Below are 22,665 nucleotides of genomic sequence, written 5' to 3'. Positions count from 1 at the left end.
ATTATAAGTAATCTATTAAAATTAAAATGGATTAAACTCACCAGACCAGATAACAAAACAATACAAAAAGCGTATCTTACAGGAAACAGAAAAATACTCAATAGCTCACTTCATTTCCATGCTACATTCCCCATTTCTTTATTTCAAACAATCCTCCTCTGTCTGTTTCTCCCCCAAAATGGTATATATTCTGGTTCACTTTCTTACTCTCTTCTCCAAAGGCTATAAAGAGGTGGAGATCAGTCACTAAAAGTACAAACCAGGCTTATAACCCTTGGGACCTGGACCTACTGCAACAACTGTCTAGACCCGGAAAAAGATAAGAGCAAGAGTTAATCCCTATTCTTATTCTTACTCATTTCCCTTCCTTAAACTGAATGTTTTGTTTTATCCGAAAGATTCAGTTAGGTAATGACAAGCCAATTATTTCCTGGAAATTTTTTGAGGCCTTGTGGATAGATAAACAAGGCCCCAAAAAAAGGTTAGTCCTTGCCTCATCAGACATTGTTTGAGGGTATTCACTACTACTCAGTACAAAAGTGTCTTCACGAAAAAAGTATAACTGCAAACCATGTTACTGTATATACTAATCATAAACTAGAAAAAAGATGACTAGAATATAGTTACGATGAAAAAGAACTATATTCATTTATTTAAAAAAAGGAAATACTACTAAATCCTTTTACAGAAGATCAAAATACAATAACAACAAAAAAGAACTACATTTAAATATAGCTTAAAAAAATGAAAGAATTTAATATTGGGCTCAAAATTTTCTGTCAGAATAGAAAATGACCATGGTCAAGTATCCCAAGTACAGCAATATAATATAAAAGTGAAAGTGGGGGGGGGAGTGAAAGTGATTACTCAACTTGATATAACTCCTAAATTATAAATGACCTATACAAAATGAATCAGAAAGGGGAAAACAACTAGATTCAGTCCCTATCTCTACCCTTAGTCCCCAGAGAAACAACTGTTCACTGGTTTCCAATTCAGGACAAATAATAATGAACTCAAAGCAGCATTTGTTTTCTCATAAACATTATATAATTAAGATTGAGACAGAAGGTACTTCTGGTTATAGATGGTGAAATCAGCAAACCCTCTCCCTTAAAAGCAACTATAAACCTGAAAATTTTTGACAAAGAGTCATTTTCACAACCAAAGACATAAAACCATCTGAGAAGCATTTATGTGTGAACCTGCTGAATCTCAAGTGAGGACAGTGGGGATCTGTGGGGTTCTGCTCTGGGGCTCCCCAACCACCCAGCTCCATCAGTGTTTACCCTGTTAGAATAGGAAGCCACTAAGATGGAAGAGGGTTCATTCAGGACACAAATACTAACTCAGAAGTAGTTCACAGACATAAATCTATGCTGAACGTCAGAAGCAGAAGAAAATGGAAAAAAAACTGTGACTTTGGGTTGGGCACTGTCAGATGTGTCATCAAATGCATAAAAAGAAAAACTGTGAACTGTGAACAGTTTTTGAACACATATTCAAAAACTAAAAATACTTGTGCTTCAGAAGTCACTATTAAGAAAACAAGAAGATAATCCACAGATTGATGAGAGAAAAATATTTGCAAACCATACATCTGATAAAGAACTTATAACATGATATTTTAAAAACTTCATATACATCAATAAGACAATTCAATTTAAAAATCAAACAAAATTTGAATAAACATCTCACTAAATAAAACATGAATATTTAATAAGCATATAAAAATATGCCAAATATATTATTAAAAGTATGACATACTGCTATACACCTACTAGTATGGATAAACTCAAAATGACAGATAATATCAAGAGTTGACCAAAATGTGGAGAAATCAGAACCCTTCTGTATCAATGGTAAGACTATAAAATGATAAATCACACTGGGAAACAATCTGGTAGTTTCTTTAAAAGTTAAACATACACTTATAAAGCAGCAATTTTACTCCTAGGAGCCTACTCAAAAACAAATGACATACATGCATATAAAGAGATGTTTGTGAATAGGATTGAACCCAGGTCTCCCGCACTGCAGGCAGATTCTTTACCAGCTAAGTCACAAGGAAAGCCCAAGAATACTGGAGTGGGTAACCTATCCCTTCTCCAGGGGATCTTCCCGACCCAGGAATCAAACCAGGGTCTCCTACATCGCAGGCAGATTTTTTACCAACTGAGCTATCAGGAAAGCCCATTATTAATAACAGACAAAAACAATCCAAGTGTCCATCAACTAAAGAAAAAACAAAATGTGATATATTCATACAAAAGAATAATGCTTAGCATTTATGAGAACTATTGGTACATGCCACATCATGATGAACTTCAGAAATATTACGTTAAGTGAAAGAAGGCAGATGCAAAAGCATACATTGTTGTATTATCCCATTTATATAATGGCTTCCCTGAAGACCCAAAGGGCTCCCCTGACGGCTCAGAAGGTAAAGAATCTGCCTGCAATGCAGGAGACACAAGAGATGCTGCTTCAATCCCCGGGTCAGGAAGATTCCCCTGGAGAAGGAAATAGTAACCTACTCCAGTATTCGTGCCTGGAAAACCCCACAGACAGAGGAGCCTGGCGGGCTACAGTCCAAAGGGTTGCAAAGAGTCAGACAAGACTGAGCAACTAAGCACAACAATTATATAAAATGTCTAGAAATGACAGGAAAGCAGAAATAGTGGTTGCCCGGGTCTAGGGGCAGAAGCAGGAGTTAATTTTAAGTAGGCTCAATGGAACTTTTGGGGTGATTAAAATGTTCTAACATCATTTCGTGGTGATGACTGCAACAGCACTTTAAAAAATAAATTAAAACACCTTAAGGCAAGGCCTCTGTAGTTACAGAGTTCAACCTGCTTTCCATCCAATGCAGGAATCCTTTAAGGTACCCTTGACTTAATCTAAGGAAAAGTATAGAAAATATGAATAGAGAGAGATGTGTACACACTTAAAAGGATAAAGCTAAAAAATAAAATATGTTGCCCTCTTGAGAAGGGGAGACTGAACAAAGTGAAATGACCTGGGATAGCACTAGTCTACGGGGGAGCCTGCTGAAGTGACTTAGCAGCAGCAGCATTCTGGGTTTAAACTGTTTTGTAACTTTTAACTTGCAAATCATGTAAATATTTTACATAATTATATAAATTTAAAGGAAACTCTTATAAATCAAAAGCAAAACAACTGTAATTTATCAAATTGATGGTATAACCATTTCAGTTAACCATTTCAAATATTAAACTTTAAAACAGAAAACTGACTCTAATCCTTATATCCTTGTTTTGTTTTCAGAAATTATATTTGTTGCTGGTAGTGTTGATAGTTACCATAAAATGACAGTGTCTAATTGTGGGATAAAGTAAATGTTGACGTCCTTGAAAATCCTGATTTTTTTAGTAAGAAGGAGGAAAATGTCGTAAGATATGAAAGTTAAAATTAAAAATTCGGTAGTCCTGAATTTCAATTGGATTTATCAATATGAACTTAAGTTTTTATCTCAGACATACATATTTCCTAGCACTATACACTGAAAAGGGATGGAAAGAGGAACCAACCACAGCAGCAATGAACTAATGATGCTGAAAAACAACTTTCTGTTCAAAGGGATCAGGGCAAATGCTGGCTTCTAAATCTGTGACATAAATTAGAAGAGGTAAATTCTGATTACCTTATGCTAGGAATTTCACAAGGAAACTATCAAAGATCAGGATAATGTTTAAAGAGACTCAGGAGCAAACCTGAACAGACTTCCAGTGACCAAAGATGAGAAAATCTGAGCATGCATAAATGCAATGGAATGTAAAAGCACACCTAAAAAAGTTCAAATCTCTAGAGTTCATTTTTTTAAAAAGGGAGAAAATCAGTTTCAGGATGCTAGTGAACCTGCTCATTAAGTTTGGAAACTGGTAAATAAAAAGAAAGAGCTTCCCCAGCGGCTCCACACTACAAGAATCCGCTGCAATACAGGAGACTCAGGTTCGATCCCCAAGTCGGGAAGATCCCCTAGAGAAGGGGGTTAAACAACAGCAACAACAAAGAGCAAGAAGCAAGTGTTTATTCTGACTTACCTATATATGTGCTAAACCACTAAATAACCAAACCATAGATGAGAAGTTTCACTTTATAGGAATAATATAACTAATGAAGAATGACATAATTTGAGTATCATTTTAAGGGCTCCCCTGGTGGGTCAGAGGTAAAGAATCCATCTGCTAATGCAGGAGATGCAGGTTCAATCCCTGGGTTGGAATGATCCCCTGGAAAAGGAAATGGCAACCCACTTCAGTATTCCTGCCTAAAAAATCCATGGACAGAGAAGCCTGCAGGCTACAGTCTATGAGGTCACAGAGAAGCCTGCAGGCTACAGTCTATGAGGTCACAAGAGTCGGACACAACTTAGCAACTCAACAATGATTTGCAAATGGTACAAGCTAAGTGAAAAGTAAGGATTATCTCTTGCCCTCATTCCATCACTGATTTTCTTTTCACCAGTCATGTTAATCATGAGCTACCCATCACCTTTAAAGGACTTACCCTCTACACATCATTTGTGTTCTTTGATGAGGTTTTAGACTATGCCTAATCCTGAGAACTTAAAACAGGCTAGAAAACACAAAAACTATCCTTTATTAATTCATAATTCTACCACCACTGAGTTCTTAAGAACTTCTGCCATGTAGACACGTATTACCTGTTGGATTGCCCAACCATTCCTCAACGAAGATATTTGAAATTTTAATCTACTATTGAAGATGCCTATTGGCAAACTTGTTTCACGCACTCAGTTAAGTATCCTAATACTCAAAAGCTTCCCAGAGGGTTCTCTTTACACTTCACAAGGAAGGCAGCTCCAATGTTACAAGGAAGGAAGAAAAAGTTCAAGGGCTTCCTAGAACCAAATGTTAACCATATACTTACTATATATCCCTAAGGAAACTCCTCCCTGCAAAATTAAGAAATATCAAATAACACTTTTTAAATGGTAAAAATACATCTTGCCCTAGAAAGTAAAATGGAGGGGCAATTTGCATTAAGAGGAAGTGTGTCACTTACTGGTAGACTGTACCATAAAAACTGGGAAGTATTTGGGAAGAGGTTTAACTTGCTTAGCTTACATCCAGTTTCATACTCATGCACAAAAAGACTTGCTCAAAAATACACATCTTCAGATCTTAAAAATTGATTGTTCATGACAAAAGGATTTCTCACTGCACTGACCTGAATTCTTAATCAGCAATACATCATAGGAATTACGTTCCTTTACATAATTCAAGTTGTCCTGTAACTAAATGATATCATGTGCCCTAATACTAAATGATGCTACACTGACCCTAAAAATGATAGAGATTAAATTTCATTTTTACTCCTCACGGTAATGAAAGTAACTAATTCTTTTCTCTCTCCCTCTCCTTAACTTTTCCCATCCTCAAGTAAGATATTTGCAATCTGAGACTTAAGATTTAGTTTTAGATTATCATAATAGCCCTTCTGGGAATTTCTGAGAATACATAACTATTGGCAGGTAATTTACTAAGATATTCAATACCAGAATTTTTTAATGCTTTTAAATTTATGAAACTCTTCATTATAGTAGTTCCAAAGGCAGAGAGTAGTAAAATTAGCCTTCAAATACCTATCACACAGATTCAATAATTATCTAGATTATACCACACTTGGTTCATCTACATCTTTTGATCTTTAAGTATTTCAAAGCAAATTTCAGCAACCCTCATCTCTATGTAACAGTATAAATCACTACAAAGTACATTTCCTTAAGTAATCAGAATGTTATTACCACATCTAACAAAATTAATTATTTAAATAAATGTAATAAATAAAATGTAAACCAAATTTAGGTTTAACTTAAGGGAAAACATTTTAAAAACCTAGAAGAGGGCTTTAATTCTGGCATTAAAAAAAAATTTCAGAAGTTGTATTTTCTCAGTAAACATATTTATGGCTTTTGAGGTAGTCATAAAATGTTCCTTTTATTAAACATATTTAACATAGATCATTCAAACCACTACTTTTGCAATATTAATATACCAAAGCTAATATCTGTTGCCATGCCCTACCTCTACCAAGAACCACTGCCAGCATCAAGAGTAACAAATCAGCCTAAGTTTGAGAAAAAGGCCCACAGCACCAAAATAAATATAGCAAACTATACAACTAGGTTTCAAATCAGCTTGCCCCTTTCTCTGTACAAGGAATAGGCACAACTCCTTAGTATAAGCAAGCAAGGTATGATCAGTCTTGGCAAACTCTTCTAAATTCATAAGTGATACCAAGTTTGAAAAAACCCATTGGTAATTAATTCACTTCAGAATACCATTGGTAAAAGTGTACCATACTATAAAAGTTACTTTCCTTTTTGTTCCATCCCAAAACATGTTCTAATAATGAATTTTTTTTTCCTGTGGCTCATATGGTAAAGAATCTGCCTGCAATGCCATGTTCAATCCCTGGGTCGGGAAGATCCTCTGGAAAGGGAACGGCAACCCACTCCAGTATTCTTGCCTGGAGAATTCTACAAACAGAGGAGCCTGGCAGGCTATAGTCCATGGGGTCACAAAGAGTTGGACACAGCTGAGCAACTAACACACACACACAAATTAATAATTTTTTTCCATCCTTTCATTACATTATTATGTGACAACATTTACCTGAATATTTCTCATAAACATGAAAAACCGACAGATGTTTAATCCTTCAAAGTTCATCAGTGTTGGAAATCAAGTTCCTAGACACTCAAACTCTTGGGTGAGACGTTAGAGTGTGGAAACTTTATCAGGCAAGGAAGGAAAGGGCAGAAGAACAAATTAGGCCAGGATCTATCACAGCAAAGGCCTCAGACCAACCCCACAGCTCTCAAGCTGAGATGGCTCTTCGAGGTTGTCCTGGCAAGATACTGTCTTTGGATGCAAGATACTCCAAGGAAGGGAAGGTGAGTGTGGGTGAGTGTCTCTCTTCAGCCAGCAGCAATTCCCAGGGAGGTCTGACAACTCCAGTAACACTCCCAGTAACTAAGAAAATGAAATCCTTCAGTCTTAAAGTGGGGATTTGTGTAGTGTATACATGACAACCACTACAATTAGTAATTTTAGCTGTCCCAATCTGATGAATTTTGAGTTTAAAAAAATGTTATGATTTCTGCCTTTAAAAATGACTAGCCCATTTCTTAAAGTTATAGAGTGACTAAATATCTAAGATCTAACTCCAAAATTGATCCAAAATTGATCCTCCAATGATGCTAAGATTCTACGGCAAGATCTGTCGTGTATCAGAAGTTTTACATTTGAATACCACTGTTCAAAGGATAGAGATATTAGAGTTCTATTTTGTATAATGAAATTTTCTATAAAAGTTTCAAAATAAAACTCAATGAAAGCTTGCATATTTTCACTTGCCCCAATTTTTTCATGATTTCAAACTTACCACCTTTACACATTTAAATATTCTCCCTCTCTCCCCACTGCCCATCCTACCCACACCCACTCCAAACAATATACTGCCTTAGTTGGACCTTCATCATTTCTCATCCTGAATACTGCAAGGGTTCTCTATAGCATATCTTCCTGACTTAACTTCACCTGCTTCCATCAGTCCATTTTTCATACTACCAGCAAGTGATGTTTCTAAAACACAAATCTGATGATCTTTCTTCTTTACAAAATACTTTACAAAGGAACAACTAAAAACACCTTCAAGCAACCTTTGAAACCCAAAGTCTTTGGAATGACATATGGCCTTTCAGAATCTAGCCCCTACTCACCTTTTTCCAAAAAATTTTGTACCATTACGCTTTCTCCACAAACTCCATACTCTATTCTCACCTGGCCATTTCAAAACAAGCAATGCTTGCTTACTCATTCCTCTGTGATTTGCTCTTCCTATAAAGACCTTCTTCATTCCTTGCATGGTAAACTGTTTACTCTTTAAGAAATGACTCGATTATGACCTCCAAGAGGAAGCTTTCCTTAATTGCTGCCCCTCACTTTATTCAAAAAGGAGTTTGCACATCCTATTATATAGCACTTATCACATTATACTGTCACCATTCACTAGGTCTCACTTACTCAAGGCCAGAAACTTATTTATCTCTGTATCTTTAAGCCAGTATTGGCACATAAGCCAGCACCTAATAAATGTTCAATGAATGAATCATAAAAAGCACATCAGAGTTGGAAATGACCTTGGAAATCAACTTGTTCCAGTCTCATTTTAACCAAGATGGACTTCTATACAATTACATAGCTAGTTACTAGCAAAGAGAAATAGAAGCTTAGTCTATTGATTCCCAATCTTAGTATTCTTTCTACATAACAGGTAGCATCCATACACCGGCTATTAAATCCATGGCATCCACCAAGACAATTTTTGTTTTCACTTATCAAAAAGAGTAATTACTGAAATTGGGCCATAGCAGAATCAACAACCACAAGATATAAAACCTTTTGAGGGAATGAGATACAAGACAGGAACGGGTACTGGCAGTAAGAACAGTGAAAGAGGCAGGAAGAGTGAAACAAAGAGGAGAATGGATGACCAATAATAGTTTTGTGAGGGTGAGGAAATCTTTACTGCATAGAAACTGGAGCTACAAGAGTCCTGCCTGGATTCTCTTATACACCAAGCTCTATTTTTAAAGTTAATCTTGAATGTTTTAAGTGAACATACATGATAATATAAAGCATTGTATTATCTCCTCTGTGAAGACAGCCCAACACAAAAACCCCAGACTACATATCAGTCTATGAATTTACAGCATGAGAAATCTTAACTAAAGACTATGTGTATACATATTAAATGTTCTATGTACATAACACTAAGTATATAAAATAAGTAAATATGTACATATTAAACTCTTATGATTAGGATGAGCTGGGTTTTATAAGCAATGTCACTTTCTTAAGTATTATAATTCATCTATAAAAGTAAAGCTAGTAGTAGCATTAAATTGATGCTAATGGACCCCAGTATATACAAACACCCTATTCTTCCTGTGGTGTGAGAATAACTATGCTGACTTTTGAGTTACATCCATTCAGCCTAGATTCAATCTCCAATAGCAGTATCAAGGCACATATGAAGACTCGGAGAGTTCTCAGTCTTAGCATCATCCTGAGAGACTTCCACACCATGCAAGTTAAATGGAGGAAGAAGAAATGTGCAGGCTAAAGCGCAAAAGAAAGATGAGGCAGAGGCCAACTAAACTTGTACACCCACAGAAGCAAAAAACAAAGGAAACAATGGGCCAAGGACACTCGTATAAACTGTTGGACTGCATGCCTACTATCTAGAACTTGTCTCAATGTATCTGGAACACTATGGCCATTCTAATCGCCTAGAGCATCTTTCAGAGACCCACCTTGCTCGTAACAAAGCAGTCCCTTTGGGTCCTTTGCCCTGGACCTGAGACATTCTGGACTAGTTCTGTACTTAAGTTGTGGCTAGATGTAACTTGTATAAAATAAATCATCTCTTTTACTGTCTCAGCTGAAGAGAAAAAAAAAAAAAAAGACTAGGAAAATATACTTCTCCTACTGATGTCAATAACCTTTGCATAATCAATCAAAGGTCAATAATCTTTGCATAATTCAACCTACTGATCTAAGTATCCCCATTCTTCACCTCTTCCAAATGAAGAATTAATTGTTTAGGCTATCTTCAATTAAAAAAACATTCCTCTTTCCTTAATCACTTAAACAGTAACTTCTAAGGCCCAGCTCTGTGCCAAGCACTGTGCATTTAATAACGAATACTTGGATCTTTCTACATCACTGAATTACAGCACCAAAATTACACCCCAAAATTAAAGACGTAAGGTATGTTTTGAAACAACATTAAGAGATCTCCTAGATACATAACACATGGGAATAATAATCTGGATTCAACTAAGAACAAAAATTACAATACCATAAAAAGATCCTATGTATCACTTAGCAAATGAGCACAGATGAATTAATTTTTAGACAATTTAAACTATTGTTTTTAAAACTTGTTACTAGTCTTATAAAACCAGTGCCCAATATACCTTTTTCAAACATATGTTGAAGTCTAAACCTCTTACAAATCTTTTCATTAGGCAAAATTCTTGAGTGCTACTATGAAGAATAATAAGCACAAATCAAAGAGAAATGAATGAGATTAGAGAACCCTCTTAAGACAGCTCCATTTTCGTCTTGGCAGAGCTTGCTTATCCAGGTCTGTTTTCCTTCTTTAAATTTTTGATTAAGCAGCGCTTAAAACATGTTCCTTTAAAGTTTTCCATAAATTTATTTTAGTAGTAAACTAAAAAGCTGCTTAATCAAGACGAAAATGGAGCTGTCTTAAGAGAGTTCTCTAATCTCATTCATTTCTCTTTGACTAAAAAGCAAATTCGGAGAAGGCAATGGCACCCCATTCCAGTACTCTTGCCTGGACAATCCCATGGACAGAGGAGTCTGGTGGGCGTAGTCCATGGGGTCGCTAAGAGTCAGACATGACTGAGTGACTTCCCTTTCACTTTTCACTTTCATGCATTGGAGAAGGAAATGGCAACCCACTCCAGTGTTCTTGCCTGGAGAATCCCAGGGACAGAGGAGCCTGGTAGGCTGCTGTCTATGGGGTCGCACAGAGTCAAACACGACTGAAGTGACTTAGTAGCAGCAGCAGCAAAAAGCAAATTAAAAAAAAAAAAGCAAATACATGCCTCAAAAAGTCAACAAATCCAAACAAATTAAAATTTCAAGGAAATTACTAGTTGATTAATTAAATATACAAGCAGCTATGTCCCAAACCACCATTAGCCCCTGATCATCTAGATTTTACAGACCTGTAAACTTTTCTTTAAAATATCTAGCACAAATATCCATAACTTCACAGTATGATAGAAAAGGTGCATCTTAAAATCAGGGAGTATGATGATAGATATACATCAATCACTAAAAATGGTGACACAGACAGATGTATTTTGGCTGCTTGATCAAGTAATTATTTTAAAGTTCATTACATCACTTTAAATAACTAAGCACTAATTTACTGACAGACCAGTGACAACTAATCATGTACACCAGGGGAGTGGCAGTGGGGGGAGGGTGGTTAAAAAAAAAAGACACAAAATCTGTTTCCAGTTTTGGAAAAAAGGATTACAACTAGTCTGCTGAGTAATGAAAAATGCAAATCAACTGTTAAATACTGCAATTTTAAAAGTATGAATGTTACTCAAGCTAACCTGTTTACTGAACATCTGAATAATTAAACTTCAGAGCTTCTTTAACTTTTATGTCTTTAGTCAATGTAAAACTATGAAAAATATTTCCTGATACTCTTGGTGATGTTAGTAGTTGATACAAGGTAAGTAGGCTTCCCCAGTCAACTACCATTATAAACTAAAAGACTAAACACCATAAATTATTAAAGGGATGATATATAAACCACAGCATAGTCATAAACTCAAGTCATACCTCATTTCACATTCTAGTAAGAAATTAAAAGAATGCCAGACACCATTTATCTTATAATTATGTAGGGGAGACTTTTATAGAGTGTTTTGTGGTTATAAAGCACTTCTGTAATATTCTGTTATTTTCATATTTTAGCAAAGCCATGATGATCTCTCATTAAATTACTAGCAGTAAGATAAAGCAGGCTAGTCAGGCACAGTTGATTCATAGCTGAACAACCAAACATTAACTGAATAAATCAATATAAAGCTAGATCCAAATTTCCCAAACTGGTGTTTCATTATACCAAAATGCAGCAATAGGTTTGCTTTAATACCCTCCTGGAAAGGTATCCCAAAATCTACAGTAGTGTCTTAAAACTGAAAAATGTCAAGAAACTTGTTCACTTAATATTGTTGTTTAGTCGCGTCCAATTCTTTATGACCCCATGGACTGTAGCCTGCCAAGCTCCTCTTCGAAATCCATGGGATTTCCCTGACAAGAATACTGGAGTGGGTTGCCATTTCCTTCCCTAAAAAATGGATCTTCCCAATCCAAGAATCAAACCCACATCTTCTGCGTCTCCTGCATTGGCAGGTGGATTCTTTACCACTGAGCCACCAGGGAAGCCCTTGCTTAATTTGGCATTAATTAAATTTATTGGCACATACATATTTTTTAAAGTATACCTATAAAACCTCACATAAGGAGAATTCAAAGACAGCAGTACTCTTATTCAGAGATTAGTATTAGAATTATGTAGATGGCCTTCTCCAGATTGACTCCAAGACTGCCCAGGAATATGTATTTTGAATAAGCTTCCTAACAAATTCTGATCCACAACCAGGATTAAAGATACTTTACCTTTTTTGCCTTGATGCCATCTTTCAACCTGGACAATTTTCTAATCAGTTAAGAAATGTGATTAAATGGTTTCAAAAAAGAAAATTTTTAAATCAGAGTATTATCAAAGATTATACTATGAGTTCATTTTAATAAAGCATACAAATTTTTACTTCCCATTAACAAGGACTACATCTTGCTTTGTTTAAATTATGTAAGAAAATGCATTTTGGCAATGTATCTTTTTTTATTTTTGGACCATACCACACAACATGTGGGTTCTTAGTTCCCCAACCTGCACCCCGTAGTCAAAGCCCAATAGAAGCACAGCATCCTAATCACTGGACTGCCAGGGACATCCCCCCAATATCTATTTTTAAATGACTTGTTTGTAGACTCACAAATGTTAAAAAAAAAATAGGCTAAAATTTAATACATTATGCAAGGACAAAACTGTAAATGTGACTTGGTATTTGGAATTCATCTTTCACTAGAAAAACTTTTAGTGTTCTGTTACTAAATGATAAAGTGTTTGGTATTTACAAACACTTCAAGTAACACAGCAAGCATAGTCTTTATTCTCTAAAAATAAAAGGCCAAATATATATATATCCTGGAGTAGGAAATGGCAACCCACTCCAGTATTCTCGCCTGGAGAATCCCATGGACAGAGGAGCCTGGCAGGCTACAGTCCATGGGGTTGCAAAGAGTCGGACACAACTGAAGCAACTGAGAATATATCCACGTATATATCACTATTTTTTCTTGCTAATATTTCTTTTTGGATAATTACCTATATCTGTTAACATACAGGATATTAACAGAACACAGACAATTTACAGAGAGGGGCAATAATTATCATGAGCCAGATACTTAAAATCATCAGTGTTTTTGTGTTCCTTGTTACCTAGTATTTCAGTAGCAACTTAATTTTCTTAATGTTTCTTGTCCCTAACCAATGGTCCATTGAGTAGATATACAAAGAACTAAAAAAACTAAAACAATATTCAGTTCAGTTCAGTTGCTCAGTCGTGTCCGACTCTTTGCGACCCCATGAATCGCAGCACACCAGGCCTCTCTGTCCATCACCATCCCCCGGAGTCCACTCAGACTCACGTCCATCGAGTCCGTGATGCCATCCAGCCATCTCATCCTCAGTCGTCCCCTTCTCCTCCTGCCCCTCATCCCTCCCAGCATCAGAGTCTTTCCTAATGAGTCAACTCTTCGCATGAGGTGGCCAAAAACAATATTACTAAGAATAAATAAGACATTAACACATGACTAAATAGTAGAATATCCAACATCCACTGGATCATTGAAAAAGCAAGAGAGTTCCAGAAAAATATCTACTTCTGCTTTATTGACAATGCCAAAGCCTTTGACTGTGTGGAGCACAACAAACTCTGGAAAATTCTTAGAGATGGGAATACCAGACCACCTGACCTGCCTCTTGAGAAATCCGTATGCAGGTCAGGAAGCAAAAGTGACAACTGGACCTGAAACAGACTGGTTCCAAACAGGGAAAAAGAGTGTGTCAAAGCTGTATATTGTCATCCTACTTATTTAACTTATATGCAGAATATGAGAAATGCTGGGCTGGATGAAGCACAAGCTGGAATCAAGATTGTTAGGAGAAATATCAATAACCTCAGATAGGCAGATGACACCACCCTTATGGCAGAAAGCAAAGAACTAAAGAGCCTCTTGATGAAAGTGAAAGAGGAGAGTGAAAAAGTTGGCTTAAAACTCAACAGTCAGAAAACTAAGATCATGGCATCTGGTCCCATCCCTTCATGGCAAACAGACAGGGAAATAGTGAAAACAGTGACAGACTTTATTTTCTTGGGCTCCAAAATCACTGCAGATATTGACTGCAGCCATGAAATTAAAAGATGCTTGCTCCTGGGAAGAAAAATAATGACCAACCTAGACAGCATATTAAAAAGCAGAGACATTACTTTGCCAATAAAGGTCCATCTAGTCAAGGCTATGGTTTTTCCAGTAGTCATGTATGGATGTAAAAGCTGGACTAAAAAGAAAGCTGAGCACCGAAGAATTGATGCTTTTGAACTGTGATGTTGGAGAAGACGCTTCAGAGTCCCTTGGACAGCAAGGAGATCCAACCAGTCCATCCTAAAGGAAATCAGTCCTGAATATTCATTGGAAGGACTGACGCTGAAGCTGAAATTCCCCAATACCCTGGCCACCTCATGCAAAGAACTGACTCACTGGAAAAGACTGATGCTGGGAAAGATTGAAGACAGGAGGAGAAGGGGATAACAGAGGATGAGATGGCTGGATGGCATCACCGACTCAATGGACATGAGTATGAGTAAACTTCAAGAGTTAGTGATGGACAGGGAGGCCTGGCATGCTGCAGTCTATGGGGTTGCAGAGAGTCAGACATGACCGAGCAACTAAACTGAACTGAAGTAACGGAACAATTTAAAACCCTCACAACAGAACGATTTGGAAAAATTATTCACTAGTATGGCACACAATTTGGTCCAGTAGTCATTTGACATCTCAAATTGCCTCATTTTAAAGGAAGAAAAATAGTTATTTTCCCTTTTCTTAAATAATGGAAACCTTTTACTACATGAGGTCTTCCCAGGTGGCTCAGTGGTAAAGAATCAGCCTGCCAATCAGGAGACCTAGGTTCAATCCCTGGGTTGGGAAGATCTCCTGGAGAAGGGATTGGCTAGCCACTCCAGCATTCTGACCTGGAGAATTCCATGGACTATATAGTCCATGGGATTGCAAAGAGTCAGACACAACTGAGCAACTTTCACTTCACTTCACTTTACTATATGAATACTGTGAAACACCTGCTTGAACCCAATTCACTAACACTGAGTTGGGAAAGTTGTTTTTTAAATCTACAGTGGTGAGCTCTAGTGATCTGTCCACAATGTTTTAAGGACTCAATGTTTTAAAAATCAAAATTTGGGATGAAAACATTGAAGGTATCTTTCAATGCTCCCACAGCTTTCAGGAATAAACCTAATTTCTTTAGTTGTGTTAGCACTGTCCAGTAGAACTTTTTCATTATTTTAAGGTGTTTTTTTTTTTCCTTCTATTTCTTGGCCACCAACAGTATGCAGCATCTTAGTTCCCCAACCAGAGACTGAACCTGTGCTCCCTGCAGTGGAAGTGCAGTGTCTTAACCACTGGACCACCAAGGAAGTCCCAGTAGAACTGTTTTATGCATAATGATGGAAATATTTTACATATGCAATAAGGTAGTTGTTACCTACTACATGTGGCTACCAAGCACCTAAAATATAACCAAGTATAACTAAAGAACTGTATTTAGAATTGTCACAGCACATAATGGCTACTGTATGGGACAACATAGGTTCAAAATATAATCTGATTCTGCTTCCAGACCAATTGGAATTATCAGACTTACTCTCCTAATTGAAACAGAAACTGGACAAAACAATGGCTTCCACATATACTGTCCAATGGATTCCACAGATCCCTGGATGGAGTAACAAACAACTTAAGCCATCCCAGCTTACTGTCTGGAAATAATGTTCAGGCCACAGCACAAGGAGAGAGAAGCAAAACAAGGCCCAGGGGTCTCCCTGGGCTGAGAAGACAGAACTGGGTGCTAAGGCAGCTAAACGCCTCAGGGCAGAGCACACCAGAGATGAGAGCGCTGAACAGTGAAAAAATGCAGACTCATACATGGCCCTTTTCAAATCTTCAGCTGAGTAAAAAATGATTAGCACGTGTGTATGAGGAAATCACCCCAGGATGGAGAGGAAATCACCCCAGGATGGAGAGAAAACCTCCAGAAAGGAGCAAAAAGAACCATACCTGTAACTGCAAAGCAGCAGAACAATTTTTAATTCCACCACCTAGTGTGAGAAACCACATAATTCATGAGGCATCAGAGTAGTTAAAAGGTTCTTGCCTCAGTAGTACAGAAAATCAGCCCCAAAGGCTGCTTTGGTTATCCCTTAATTTAAAAAAAAAAAAAAAAAGCTTCAAAAGGATCAAAGGTCAAACTATCTGCCAAGTAACTTAACCTCATTCTCAAGAACAAAGCTCAAGAATAGGAGAAAAACACCCACCCACAAGGTAAAATTTTACCTACAAGGTACAAGTCACAGTATCTAGCATCCAATCAAAATTAACCAGGTAAGGACTTGCCTGGTAGTCCTGTAGTTAAGATTCCATCCACACTTCCATCGAAAGGGGCACAAGGTTCAATCTCTGATAGAGAAATTAAGATCCCACATCCTGCATCCACGGCATGGCCAAAAATACATTTTTTAAAAAATTAACTAGGTATGCAAAAAAGGCAGAAAAGTATAACCCATGCAGAGCAGAAAAACCAAACAGCAACATAACTAGAAATGATAGATGACAGGATTAGACCAGAATATTAAAAATCAACTTGATATTGATCAACTATATTCTATAACTATTACATTATATATCTCATCTATATTCCATATGTTCAGAATTATTTTATGTACCTAAAAATAGAACTTCAAAATACACAAGCAAGAACTGACAGAAACTCCAAAGAGAAACTGCTAAATCCGTAATCACAGCTAGAGATAACAATATCTCTTGAAAATTTACAAAACAGAAAATCAGTAATGACAGAGAAGATCTAAACAACACCATCAACCAACTTATGAACATGCTTTAATTGACCATAAACATCGTGAACCAATAACTATCCCAAATGCCAAACAAGATAAAGCAACACTGATTCTTATCCAGATATGGTTTCACAAAATAATTCAAGATCCCAACATTAGAATTCTATGGTTCAAAACAGATAGGGCTATTTTGCAGAGTAAAATTTAGCTCCCTACCCCAGAGGTATTCAGGAAAAGGCTTGGATGAATTTTCAAGAATATTACAGAAAGGATAATTTGATGTGAAGAAAATGGCTTTACAATTTATCTTCCTGTCTAATTCTCATTAGGAAGAATAACCTTCCATGTAAAATCTATGTAAAAATTGAACTGGCAAGCTCAATGACATCATTAAAAGATCCCTGAGACACTGACATTCTGGTGGAAAGAATATGCCAGTCATATCTTATGTCATATCTTGAAAAAGCTGACTCATAAGCTAGACAACCAACTAATTAACTGTGGAGGGGATTCAGAAATCCATCACAAGGATACCTGAACTGGAATGCTCCCTTCCAATTTTATAATCCCATATTATATATGGACAGAGTCCCAAATTTCACAACAGGAGTATATGCCGTGCTCTGTAGCTCAGTCATGTCTGACTCTTTCCAACCCCATGGACTGTAGCCTGCCAGACTCCTCTGTCCATGGAACTTTTCAGGCAAGAATACTGGAGTGGGTTGCATTTCCTATGATAGGGATCTTCCTGACCCAGGATTGAACCCACATCTTCTGCATTGGCAGGCAGATTCTTTACCACTGTGCCACCTGGGAGAAAAGGAAACAGAGATTTAAACTTCAAGGTGATCCTGTCTGGTGGTCCAGTGGTTAGTTAAGAATTTGCCTTCCAAAGCAGGGAACATGGGTTCGATCCCTGGCTGGGGAACTAAGATCCCACATACAGTGGGGAAGCCCACATTCCAAAACTACTGAGTTCACACTCTACAACCCAACAGAAGCCACGGATATGAGAAGCCCATGCACTGCAATTAAGAGTAGCCCCTGCTTGCTGCAACTAGAAAAAAGCCCTTGCAACAATGAAGAACAAGCTCAGCCAGAAATATAATTACTTTTTTTAAAGGGCAACTGCTAATTAATAGACAAACTAAAATCAACATATGCAAAATATGCAAGCTATAAAACTAGATAAAAATAGCTTGACAAAGCCAGATGTTTCTGAGCAGAAAGGCAATGAACAAGAAAGATTCTGCTAAAATATTATGGAGTCAGAACAGGGAAAAGATGAAAATGGCCAGGCACACAGTAATTAAAGTGAAAAAATTATCTGAATTAATTTCCTGACATGGAAACAACAAAAAGTAATCTTTAAAAGAGAAAAGACAATAACATAAACTAAATGGATAAGAAGAAAACTCAAAGGCGAGTTTGGGGACACAGAGAAAAATAAAAATTACAATAAGGATTCTGAAACACTATCTTTTAAAATAAAAGATAAAATTTAATCAGAACTCACAAAAACAGATCAAATCATACATTAAAATAGCCAGGTGGACTCCAAGAGAAGATAATACAATAAAGCATTAACCAATTAATGATGGTATACTATCAATGTAATGAAAACAAGGAGTGTAAAAAAAAGGACTGAATGTTCAAATTAATTTGAGGGAATGAAAACCACAACCCCAGGAGTCAAAAGCTATATTGTTTGTTTTACTATACCAAAAAGCATATAAGGTCATTTTTAAAATCAAGGTTTCCAGGAAAGGGCACAAAATCAAAGTGTTTCAATTTTAGCCTTTTCTAAACACATTTCCAATAATATTTCCTCACTAGTCCCAACTCCCAGGCATCATCAAATCATTACTGTTTCATCCTTCTCTTCATTCTCCTCAGGCCCACTTGGTCCTAATTCCTTTTTTTTTTTTTTTTTGCCAGTAACCAACTTAGTCTTTTATTTGCCCAAGGCAGAAGGTAATGGCACCCTACTCCAGTACTCTTGCCCGGAAAATCAGATGGACGGAGGAGCCTGGTGGGCTGCAGTCCATGGGGTCGTGAAGAGTTGGACACAACTGAGCGACTTCACTTTCACTTTTCACTATCATGCATTGGAGAAGGAAATGGTAACCCACTCCAGTATTCCTGCCTGGAGAATTCCATGGACAGAGGAGCCTGGTAGGTTACAGTCCATAGGGTCGCAAAGAGTTGGATACAACTGAGAGACTTTCACTTTTCAAACATAACCAAGTAGGAACTAACATTTTAGAAATAATTTTAGAATACTAAAATGGTAAACTGTAAAAAGGAGATTTTTCTTAGGGAAAGAACCCAGCAGGTAAATATATCTAAAATAAGAGTATCTGCCAAAACATAATACTAAATAATTTTCTTTGGCTTCCCCGATGGCTCAGTGGTCAAGAATCTAGCTGCAGTACAGGACACATGGATTCGATCTCTGGGTTGGGAAGATCACTTGGAGGAGGAAATTGCAACCTGCTTCAGTATTCTTGCCTGAAAAATCCCATGGAGAAAAGAGCCTGGCAGACTACAATCGAAAAAGTTGCGAAGAGTTACATGGATGATTGAGCAAAGATTTCTTCCCAGATCAGAGGCAAACTTAAGTTCCAAGAAAAAACTGATAAACCAAATTCTGCTTTAACCCCAATCAGGGTTGCCCAAACTTTGACCCAAACAGCTATTCAAAAACAAGTTGGGGGTGAGGCATGTGGTGGGGGTGGGAACCACTCTATTAATTTCTGAGGTTTTTACATGTGTGACAAAGTTAACATGAGTATTCTATTATAATGCTTGAGACTTGATATAAGTGCCTCTAACACACAATAATTGCTGGTTTACTTATCTGTCTTCCCCATATCACTGAGTAACATATGGTTGGGGCTATGTGTCTTAATTCATCTTTTATTCCAGCACTGAGAACATAATAACTAATTAATTAATAAAGACTTTATAAGCAAAATTAAAGATTTGCAAGATTTAAAAAAAACAGTGATTCTCCAAAGACGATATACAATTGCAAGTATATGCAAAAATCACCAACCTCCAGAGAAATACAAGGCACAATGAGAGATCATCTCACACCCATCAGGATGGCTACCATTAAAAAAAAAAATTCAACAACAAAACAGGAAATACAAGTGTTGGCAAAGACATGGAGAAACTAACTGGAAACCCTGTTTTGCCAGCAGAATTGTAAAACGGTACAACCACTTTAGAAAGCAGTATGGAGTGCCTCAAAAAAAAAACCAGAAATATCACACAATTCAGCAATCCTACTTCTGGATATATATATATCAAAAAGAACTGAAAGCAGTGTCTCAAAAGAGTTGTTTACACACCCATGCTCTTAATACTATTCACAACAGTCAAGAAGTAGAAGCAACTCAAACATTCAACAGTGGATGAATGAATAAAGCAAGCATGCGCTATACATACAAGAGAATTATTAAGCCTTAAAAAGCAAAGAAATCCTGGGACTTCCCTGGCTGCCCAGTAGTAAAGATTTTGTGCTTCCAACACAAAGGGGGTGGGTCTGATCCCTGGTGGGAGAACTACCATCCCACAGGTGCTGTGGCCAAAAGCTGGAAAGAAATCTGATGCTTGAACCTTGAAGACATTATGCTAAGTGAAATAAATCAGTCAAAAAAAAGACAAGTATAAGACTATATAATTCTACTTATATGAGGAATCAGTGACAGCAGTCAAATTCAGAAAGACAGAAAGTACAGCAGCGGTTACAAGGGGTTGGGGGGAAGAAAGAAAATGGTGGCTGCTTGTCAGGCATAGATTTGCAAGACCAAAAAAGTTGTGGAAACCTGTTCCACAACAATGTAAACATATTCAACACTACTGAACTATACATTTAAAAATTGTTAACAGTCTTCCCTGGTGGTCCAGTCATTAAGAAACCGCCTGCCAATGCAGAGGACACAAATTTGATCCCCAGTCTGAGAAGATTCCACATGTCTTGGAGCAACTAAGCCCACACGCCCACTCACCTATAGCCAATTCTCCACAAGAGAAGCCCGCACACCACAATGAAGACTAGCCCCTACTCACCAAAAATAAAGCCAGGGGAAGCAACAAAGATCCAACACAGCCAAAAATTAACTTTTAATAAAAAAGTTAAGGTGGTTAAGTTTAATATTTATATTATGTGCTTAAAATTTTAAAAATTTACTACAGTGATTTTAGGTACAAGAAAAATACAGTATCAAATGAACTCACACTTGAAACAAATATAAATATAAAACATTAGTATAGGGACTTCCCTGGTAGTCCAGTGGCAAACCGTGCTCCCAATGCAGGAGGCCCAGGTTCGATTCCTGGTCAGGGAACTAGATCCTACAGGCCAACAACCAAAGATCTCGCCTGTCTCAACAAACATGGAAGAGCCCATGGGCTGCAACTAAGACTCTGCACAGCCAAATAAATTAATTAAAAATTTAAAAAATAGTGTAATGCTTACATTATACAAATGGCTTTTATTTCAGCCACTGTCTAAAAGATAGTTTAAAATAAGTCACTCCAGGCTACATGTTCAAACTTCATTTTAGAAGATTCTTGCTATTTATAAATTGTTTACTCAGTCAAAAGACAAAGTGTTTCTGCTTCAAGAATCAGAATTCCAGAATTGAAAGAGATTTTTGAGATCATCTACTGCACTAATTCCAACATGGTCCCACAAACAATGCCAAAATGAGACAAATAAGGAAAATGAAAGTTGTCTTTCATAAAGTTAAACCTATTTAATTTTAAGGCATACACTTTATTCTGAGAGCACATCCTTCCTACTTTGAACCTTGTTCTATTTAACGGTAATTTCATCCATTTAACAATACCCATTGAGCCAGTAACTGTCAGGTGCAGGGCTACAGAGGTGACCAAGACCAGCAAGATTCTCACCCTCAGGGAACCATCTACCTTGTAATGCAGTGTGAGTAACAGTAGATTTAAGACTATAACATTCAAAACAAAAAGTTGGTCAGCCTAAGTCAGTGGTACTGTTCTCCAGCCCCTTTCTATTTTATAAATGAGAAACTGGATATCCAAAAGTTTCACAACTATTCAGTAAAGGCCAAAACCATTTCATTTCTAGAATTTAAAACATCAGGGAAATATTCACGTCCCTGAGTAGAGATGTGACCATGATTAATTTACAGGACTCCAAATATGTCAGAGAGTAATATTTTTCCACTCACTTATATTGTCCTTTCAGTTCTAACAGTATTTGATTCTAACATATCAAACTTATTACACCATTTGAGGACTTAAAAGCTTAACAAAAAACTTAAAATCCTTAGAATTTATGATGTCTCATGCCATCAAAAGTAAATTCTACATACTTCAAGACAAATGACAAAATAATAAAGCTCAACATTTATAACAAGGGGAAAAAACTGACACAAAATTAGTACCTGCAGTAGTACTGTCTGGTCACTGTTTCTGTGGCCTAGAAACAACAATAACTCTCTGGAGCATTGCTATGAAGCACTGCCATTCACCAGAAGCTTCAGAAAGTTTAAACATTCAAAGCAACTGAAAAACAAGCAGTGATAATCAGCTTATTAACATTTCAAAGAACAATGATAACAAAACCTGTAGTTCCAGCGAATACTCAAGGTTTCACAATATTCACACGGGCTTCCCTTGTGGTTCAGCTGGTAAAAAAAAATCCGCCTGCAATGCCAAAGGCCTTGGGTTCAATCCCTGGGTTAGGAAGATCCCCTGGAGAAGGGAAAGGCTACCCACTCAAGTAT

At 37.0% G+C, this 22,665-nt stretch overlaps 1 protein-coding gene across 2 annotated transcripts in view; it reads right to left on the bottom strand.

Annotated features, from left to right (window-relative positions):
- MSL2 (MSL complex subunit 2) overlaps positions 1–22,665 on the bottom strand; it is a 30,376-nt gene that overhangs the window by 3,441 nt on the left and 4,270 nt on the right. The window contains exon 1 of one of the 2 annotated variants that reach the window (XM_069565049.1): positions 22,324–22,444. The exons of the other annotated variant lie outside the window; for it this stretch is intronic. The gene's annotated coding sequence lies outside the window, so the exon portion shown is untranslated. Of the gene's footprint in view, positions 1–22,323; positions 22,445–22,665 lie in introns of those variants that run through there. 2 annotated transcript variants of the gene reach the window in all.

Source organism: Ovis canadensis, chromosome 1 (genome assembly GCF_042477335.2).
Source record: "Ovis canadensis isolate MfBH-ARS-UI-01 breed Bighorn chromosome 1, ARS-UI_OviCan_v2, whole genome shotgun sequence".
In the NCBI taxonomy this organism is placed as follows: Eukaryota; Metazoa; Chordata; class Mammalia; order Artiodactyla; family Bovidae; genus Ovis; species Ovis canadensis.
This window is presented reverse-complemented; position numbering and strand designations above follow the sequence as displayed.